Raw genomic sequence first — 9,115 nt, forward strand, 5'->3', positions numbered from 1 at the left:
TTGTGTGTGTGTGTGTGTCTTCTCTGTGCTGTGGCTGGAGGGCTCAAAGCGGGTGTAGAAGGTGTTGAGTTCATCCAGGTCATCCGGCAGGCTGTCTGTAGAGCTAGTGATGCTGGTGGTGGTGGTCCTGTAGTCTGTGATGTGCTGCAGGCCTTGCCACATCCGTCCGGAGTCAGCAGTAGAATAGAAGCCATTCAGCTTCTCTCTGTACTGCCTCTTGGCCGCTGTGATGGCTTTCCTCAGTCTGTACTTTGCAGCTTTGTACTCTGTCTCATCGCCTGATCTGAATGCATGAGAGCGGGCATGCAGCATGTGGCGTACCTGACTGTTTATTCAGGGCTTCTGGTTGGGGAACCTCCTGACTTGTATGGTGGGCACAATGTTGTCGATACACGTACTAATGTATCCGGTCACATACTCAGCATAATCCTGTACGCTGACAGAGAAGTCTTCTGAGGTGGCTGCAGCTTTAAACACATCCCAGTCTGTCTGGGCGAAACAGTCCTGCAGGATGCCTTCAGTCTCCGGGGTCCAGAGTTTAATTTGTTTGGTGACAGGGTTTGTTTGTTTTAGTCTTTGTCTGTAAGCTGGATACAGGAACAATGAAATGTGGTCCGAGCGTCCAAGGTGGGGGCGGGGTGCAGCCCTGTATGCACCATGTATGTTACTGTACACATGATCCAGAGTGTTCTTGCCCCGAGTGGGAATGTTCACATGTTGGTAATATTTGGGAAGTACAGTCCGTATATTGCACTGGTTAAAGTCGCCTGCAATGATAAATACAGCATCGGGGTGCGCTGTCTCTAGCGCGTTGATGGTATCATAGAGTTTGCTAAGAGCCGCAGTCTGTGATGTGCTGTAGGCCTTGCCACATCCATTATGTTACATATTTGTATTGTGTCATATGCAGCATGTGTCAAGTTAGTTTTGTGCTACAGCTTTTTGTTCTGTCACTTGAGTATATTGAATGACATGTTTTGCTCCACTACTCATGAGCCTCAGCTCCTGCTATGACCTGTGAAATCAGATTTAATATTCACACCACTGTCAAAATAAATTGTTGTTGCGTAATTGAACAGAGCTGTTTCAATATCTTGTTTTACATGGCACAGAGTGGATGAGCACAGTGTTAGTAAACATCTAGTCCTCTGTTAAAGGTAAAAGTCAGTGTGCAAAACAATATAAGGAGAAAAGTTAACGGTGTTTCATTTCAGAAGAAGCTATCAGCAACTTTTTGGCCTCAATATACATTTTTGCCTATAAACATGAATGGACAGCACATTGAAGATAAACTGAACCCTTTGCTTTGTAATTTATTTGCAATAGGTTAACAAGTTCCTACTGGTATTGTCTGTGGTAACGACACAAAGTGAGTGGTGTACCCAGCTTCTGTTTCTACCCAGAGGAAAGGAAAATTCTAAAGATTTTATATTTGTTAATTGTTTCTCCCAGATAGCAAATTCTCATATTTCTGACATGTAGCTCATGAGAAAAGCTGATCCTATTCTAACCTATTAACCCTGTAAAGCCCAACATATCAAAAAATAGCCAGAACATTCTAATTTTTTGGGAACTGAGATGTTTATTAAACCTTTTAACAAAATCCAAAATAAAATTCATGATTCGAAATTCAAGATTCATGATTTTTATTTGCCATATATGCATAGACAGTCCAGGCATATAGGAATAGAGGTGCCATATTATTTAGATTATTTCTATTTCTTTTGGATCACATTGGATGCACGGGTTATTTTTGGTGATTTTTTTTTTTGCTCAGAAACCTCACGTATCAAATATGATACAGGGTACCTCACGTATCAAATATGATACAGGGTTAAGATGTCCTTGATTTATACTCTTTTTTTTTTTTTTTTTTAACTTACAAATAGGGTCTGATTTTACTTTGAAATTATTGTTTTGGCTATGTGATAGTTGACTTACTTAAGATGAGTTTATCATATTTCTGACAAAATATCTTAACTCAGATCTACATACTGGCTTTTTCCACAACTTATTCCCAACTGTTATGTTTTTATTTAATGTTCTTCCAGCTTTGCATTAAGCAAGTTTCCCTCTAAGCCAATGTCCATACATGGTTTTAGCAACTGGGCAAACAGGGGCAAATTTAAAATGGTTTGCAACTTTTTGTTTTGAGGTGTGGTTTAGCTAACAGTTTCAATGTAGACTGACTTGTTATTGGTTATAAATATTAAAAGGCTAGTACGTGAACAGAAGGGTGGCATAGTGATGCAGTAGTTAGCGCTGTCTCCTGACTATAGGAAGATCCCAGGTTCGAACCTTGCAGCTGTTAGGTATTTTTAGTCAGATAGATATTGGTTAGATACTTGATGTATTAGAAATGTTTAGAGTAGACAGGATGTCTAGCTTAGGCTGTTAAATGCTTAGGCATTTTCATGAGTGCTGCAGGTTGCTTATGGTCAAGGATAACTAGATAGAAAGTTGATGACTGTTAAAAGACAGGATGTTTAATATTATTATTATGACGTGTATAACTGTAGCCATAGCCATAATATTTTCTTATGTTTAATGTCACGACATGTCACTAGAGGTCGTGTTAGAATGTTTTTAGCTACACACCACATAATCAACAGACATTCACACATTGATTTTCCTCATGCTTTGACTAGTGCTCTGGCCAGCTGCAAAGCTGGCCCTGGGAGACGTCACGGTTTGGCATCTCTCTCTGAGTAGAATGGGGTTAGTCCGAAGTGATATAATGTATAGGCCTGTTGTGGTTCAGGGTCTTTCATCTTTCAGCTGCCTGCGTGCATGATGGAGGTGCAAGATACCTGAGCATGTAATGTTAATTTTTACCTGTGTTCATTGAATAAATCAGCACTGTTTTGAAGGTACTTGGACTGCTTCGTCTCTCAGAGTTAGCATGGTAAAAAGTACCAGAGACAACACAGCCAACTGGGACCTTTCAGTGTGGAATTTGCATGTTCCCCCCATTCCTGCATAGGTTTTCTCCTCCCACAGACTAAAGACATGCAGGTTAGGTTGACTGGTGACTAAACTGCCCTGTGATAAAATTGTCCAGGGTGTAATTCTCCCCACCACCACGTGACCCTTTCTGGGGTAAGTAGATAATAGAAGAACAGACATTTTTAATCGACAGACATATTTAATCCCTATAAAGTAGAATAATACAAATACAGTTAATTTTGATAAACCAGGTAGTAGATAAATAAAAGTAGACACGTAGAAGTGGAAAAGCTGAAAGAACGCATTTTGTAGATAGTAGACAGCAGATACTACATATCTTTATTTTCCAGTGAAAAGTCTGTGTAGTTTAATAGGCCAGTCTGAAAATATTAATCTGCTGTTGTTCTTTATTTTTCTTACTGTAAGCAAATGTCATGGAAAGACCCAAAGCCACAATATGTAACTCTGCCTCAATATTTTCTAACCTCCTTGTGGCACTCAGAATGCCCATTGGTTCCTACTGGAAACAAATCTTTAGGTGAAATATTTTAAAAAGTGAAAGTCACATTTTAGAATATGAATGACACACTAGTTTTTATCTAACAAAAGGGGAGAAATAAAAAAATTTTGGCTTTCCCCATAGACCACAATGAAAAAGAAGCACTAGTTTTTTACTCTATTATGAATTTTAATCTATAGAGATTTTATAGTCATAAAACTATCAAAGAGCCTTGATAAGTGGGTATTATTTTTTGACATAATCCCAAATGTAACCTCTATGGGTTGGCTGGGAGCACATGGGTGGGTCCAGCGGGGGACACATGTACTGTACATGTTCAGTGCAGCTGCTCAGCACAAAAGCCAAACCAGAAGCTGGAAGACCTTTTCACTAGCAGAGACCTGCCCTCACTAAGTATGAATGGAAGTATAAGGACAAATGAATGAACTATAAGGATACTGAATGCTTGTGTATACTTGGTTGCTTGTGTGCTGGATGGTTTTAGGGGGAGGGTTTGGGCCCCCCCCCGGGCCCGTGAGGCCCCCCCCCCCCAAGCTTTTCTAACAAATAAGTGCAAACTGAATGGTATGTGCCTTGAGGTTTAGATTGTATCTATGTTCATGGTAATGAAGAATCATGTTACCCAGTTCAAGTGAGTCACATGACTTTGAAGTTGTTTTGGCTGAGAACAGACTGCTACAGGAATGTTATATATCAGGTTTTGATACAACAATAGAGTCTTTTCATTGGATTTATTCACACTAAGAAAATTACAGTATATGAACAAATATCTTTCACTTTCTTCCTTAGTGTCACTATTTCTGTCATTATTGTTTTCTGTGTAGGTTAGTAATGGGGGACATAATCCTTTTGCATTCTAATTTGATACAAATGCTACAATATATACAACACCGTAAAGCAGCATTCTATGTTCATTTGGTGGTTTGGACCATATTAGCATGCAGTGAAATTAGGTTTGCTGCCACAGGGGCTGGTAGAGTATGTAGGCTCTCTCAAACCACAGAGGATGCATGTTCATCATACTCAAACAAACTGCTTACCTTTGTACAAACAGCCTGTTCCCCCTCTGGCCTATTATGTTTGCGGAAGGAAGTGGGAAACTGTGGATATAGAGAACTTTTAGATGGGAGCAGCTGTCTGCTTCCCTCTTCCTGAAGACTTGAAGACAGAGGTGGTGAGAGAGACAGAGAGAGTCAGAAAGGAGGGACATGATATGATTAGCATATTGCTACAGGGACTGAGTTGCTTTTCTCATGTTGGAGATGTTACACTTCTTTCTAAAGAGCATGTATACTTTTATTCATAGGTTTGGATCAGGGAAATTGTAGTACCCCAGTTCTTTAATTGTACAGTTCTGAATAATGAAGGAGTCTGTCTTTCTTCATCTAATGCTGGTTTATTTTAACCACAGGCAAAATTACAAACACAACCCGGGTTGCTCCGTTTTGCATACACACACACAGGCCACTGGAAAGTGGAGTTTCCTGCCACACAGAACCTAATACATTTATAAGGTTTAGGCTAACCCCTTACCCAGAAAGATTACAAAAAAAAAAAAAAAAAAAAAAAAAAATCCCCAGATGAAGTCAATTCAAAGACTCCATCTCTTATCTAGCTTCACATGCTTTGAGCAGCTGCATTTTTACCTAGTCATAACAAAGTGAAGAATTTCAATGTGTGTTGTCACATGGTGTGAATTGTTGTGGGAAAATTTTCTTTTAAAGCTCAGTGAGTGTAAAATAAATACTTTACATCAATTCTGAAAGTTATTACATATTTATTCCTGCAGGAAGGAGGTTTCTCTGAACAGAGAGTCTAATACAGTCTGTTACAGGGAAGCTCAATGAACAGAATGTGACTGCCCTTCTTATACTCCTTGCATACAGCAAAGAAGACATGCTCAAACAGATAAAGAAAACAGGATACAATTTACAACAGGATACCAGCCCTTTGGTCCCAGTTCACATCTAGTTTGGCAACCACAAGGACATACAAAGGTTTACGACCATGCAATAAGCGGTCTGGGGTTACAACCACACAAATGACTGTATACAATGACATGAAAGCCACAGTTAAAGAACCTAAAGGGTGCTATTATAAAAATTGCCACCACAGTAGCTAAGGCATTCATTCATTCATTCAGACATAATGTTCTAATACAAGGTTAATGCAGGAAAAGAATTGGTGCCTATGGTTCACTTTTCAGAATCAACATTCTGTCTGCTAACCTTGAAACAAAACAGACTAGAGCAGACTTTAAATCTTACTAAACCGCATTACTAACACATCTGATTCAACACATTGATGTCTAACAATTATCTAACTGATTTACTAATATCTAACAGAAACACACTTTAATGTGCAGTTTAAAAACAGTATATATTTGCAATTTGTTAACTTCCGGCACCGGCAGCATTGGTTACTCCCACTCTCTTGTGTTTGTTGCTTTTCTTTGTTTTGTTGCTAAACTATTTGGTTCTTCTTACCATTGCTAACTCTGAGAGATGAGACAGTCCAAGTAACTTCAAAACAGTGCTGATTTATTCAAAGGATCACAGGTAAAATTAACATTACAAGCTCAAGCATCTTGCACCTCCAACATGCACGCAGGCAGATGCAAGATGAAAGACCCTGAGCCCACCAGGCCTGTACATTATATCACCTTGGTTGGGCTAGCCCCATACTACACAGAAACGTCAACCGAGACGTCTCTGTTGCCAGCTTTGCAGCTGGCCCTAACAATAGTCAAAACATGAAGCAAATCAATGTGTGAATGTGTGTGTCTGTTGGTTAAGTGGTGTGCAGCTAAAAACATTCTCACGACCTCTAGTACATGTCGTGACTTAAACATAAGAACATATTATGGCTAAGGCTACAGTTCTACATTACACGTCATAATAATAATATTAAACACCCTGTCTGCTGACAGTCATCAACTCTTCTCTCTAGTTATCCTTGACCAGATGTACCCTGTAGAAACTCATAAGCATGACTAAGCATTTAACAGTCTAACTAGACATCCTATCTCCACTAAACATTTCTAATACATAAAGTATCTAACCAATATCTATCTGACTAAAAATAACTACTGTATCAAAAGCAGCGGTTAAATCAAGGAGCACTAGGACGACACAGTTCCCTGGCAAATAGACTAAACACAATGTCAATGATAACTTTGTGCAGAGGACTCTGAAGTGCAACTCAGTGGTTTGAAGTTCAGCTCTCTTCCATAGTTAAGTTTATTCTTGTTTCAGTCAGTATCCTGACTCCAAACACAGCACCTGTTGTAATGTTAAGTGGAGTGGTGTCACTCTTAACAATCTGCCACAATCCCCCGAAGAAGTGCAAATGCACAAAACAAAACATTGTTTCTTTATTCTCATACATTATTAAAAACATGAGCTAAAGGCAATCGCTAGAAGCAGAGCCTGTCTAAATGTTATGCTGGCTGGGGTCTTGGGTACAAATACATGCTGTTTGAATGACTGATGAGTCAAAAACACTTTGAAAAGCTCACAAAACAGGCACATACGGTACTTGCACACTCTCACACATAGTACAGTTACCCAGTGCTCACACTGACAGAAGAAAGTATCACAATCAGCCAAGCAGTGTCTACAGTAGATCAAGACCAGTGGAGTTTATCCCAGTGGCTGTGGATCAGCATCCTTTTGTGGTTGAACAAATCCCCATGGCCTTGCATAATAATATCACATGAATCAACAGATATCTAGAAGTATCTTGACTTGGGCTCAAGCTGAGACCTAAGCTTATACAAATAATTTCTCTTAAGATTTTTCACAACTGTTTGATAACAATGCCAAGAGTCTCTTAGTATCTGAAGTGATACCTGTAATTTATCTTTTCTCCACCTGCGCTCAGCCCTGCGACACTCATGCCTGGCAGCGCGGGACACTTAACCAGGGCTCAAACTTAGCCCTAGGCTGCCTAACCTTCAGTGGTGCCACCGCATCAATAGCAGCCTGACAAGTAAAGTGAAAATCTAGTGCAAGCTCCTCTGTGTCCGCAGAGTCAGAAATTACAAGATTTTCACTAAAGAAAGCAGAGAACTGAATAGAAGTAGAAGAATTAAATGTACGGCAAAGCCATGGAATAGCACAAGGTGCAGTTGTATCACAAATAAAATCAATTTCAAATAACACAGGCAAATGATCTGCGAACACAGCATCACAAATTTCTAATTCACGAACTGGCACACCATAAGATAGGACAAGATCCAAGGTGTGCCCATGCTCATGGGTGGGACCAGCCACAAATTGTATAAGATTAAAAGAGTCAATAAGATCTAAAAAAGCCTTAACTAAAGGTTTGTCCGGACAGCAGACATGGATATTAAAATCCCCAATAATTAAAACCTGGTCATATCTGGGCATAAAATTGACCAAGAATTCAGAAAAGTCACATATAAAATCCTTATTGAACTTAGGTGGGCGATAAATCACAGCCCACAATAAGGCCGGAGAATGACCCAGCTCAAATAAGGACAACTCAAAGCTGGAGAAGGAAGGTAATGATGAAATCTGCTTGCATTTAAGTTATTTTATAAACAGTTGCTATTCCCCCTCCATGGCCCGATGGCCTCGGGGAGTTTAAAAAAAGTACAGTCAGGCGGCTGTAGTTCAAGAAGAGCACTGGACTCACTCACACCTAGCCAGGTCTCAGTCACACAAAGAAAATCCAAGTTATGGGAAGTAAAGAAATCCTTTAAAATAAAATTCTTATTTGCCAGCGATCTGGCATTAAATAGGCCGATCTTGATAGGAGCCGGCAGGCCAGCCAGCCTGAAGGCATACTTCAGTGATCGTAGATTCGAGCGGTTAATTCCACAGCGGCATAGACGTGGATAACAGCTATGAGGCCACCCAGTCCCCCAATCCAAGCCAAACACCGACACCAGCGATGAGCGCACAGGGTCCAGAGAACAGCGCGAAGCCCAGAGGCAGGCAGTCAAAGCACACTGAATCAACGAAAAACTCGCCAAGGAGGCCTTTAGCCTTACCAGTTGTCCACCTCGCCTTCCCCAACGTCTCTGCCTCCTCCTCCTCTGGAATGGGAGAGCCGGAACGTGGCGAAGGTAAGCGGGTATTCCTGATAAAAATGGAGGTAGGGACTTGTGTCCGGGACGATCAAACTGCACAAAGTTTGAAACATTCAATGGCAGATTCAGCAGAGTTTGACAGTCATACGACAAAAGAGAGTCGCCATTTCGGATAAAAAATGAACAATACAACAAAAACAAACAGAATTAGGAGCGGTAGACGGCAGGCCGTACACACTGGCACCATCTTGGAACCATTAACACTTAACCAATGACAGTATGATTGGACAATAACCCTCAGTGAAATACCTGTACATAGACCTCGTACAGATTATACAGATTCGTACAGGTCTCTAGTTTTAAGTACTCAATTTTTATTCTTATTTATCTCATCTCATGAGGCACATGAGATGAGATAAAGATGAGGTCCACCTAGGACCTTTCTGTGTGGAGTTTGCATGTTCTCCCCGTGCTTGCGTGGGTTCTCTCCGGGTACTCCGGCTTCCTCCCACAGTCCAAAGACATGCAGCTTAGGTTGATTGGTGTCTCTAAATTGCCCATAGGAGTGCATGTGTGTGTGTCTGGTTGTT

This window comes from Monopterus albus, unplaced genomic scaffold, assembly GCF_001952655.1.
Source record: "Monopterus albus unplaced genomic scaffold, M_albus_1.0 scaffold264.1, whole genome shotgun sequence".
NCBI classification, from domain to species: domain Eukaryota; kingdom Metazoa; phylum Chordata; class Actinopteri; order Synbranchiformes; family Synbranchidae; genus Monopterus; species Monopterus albus.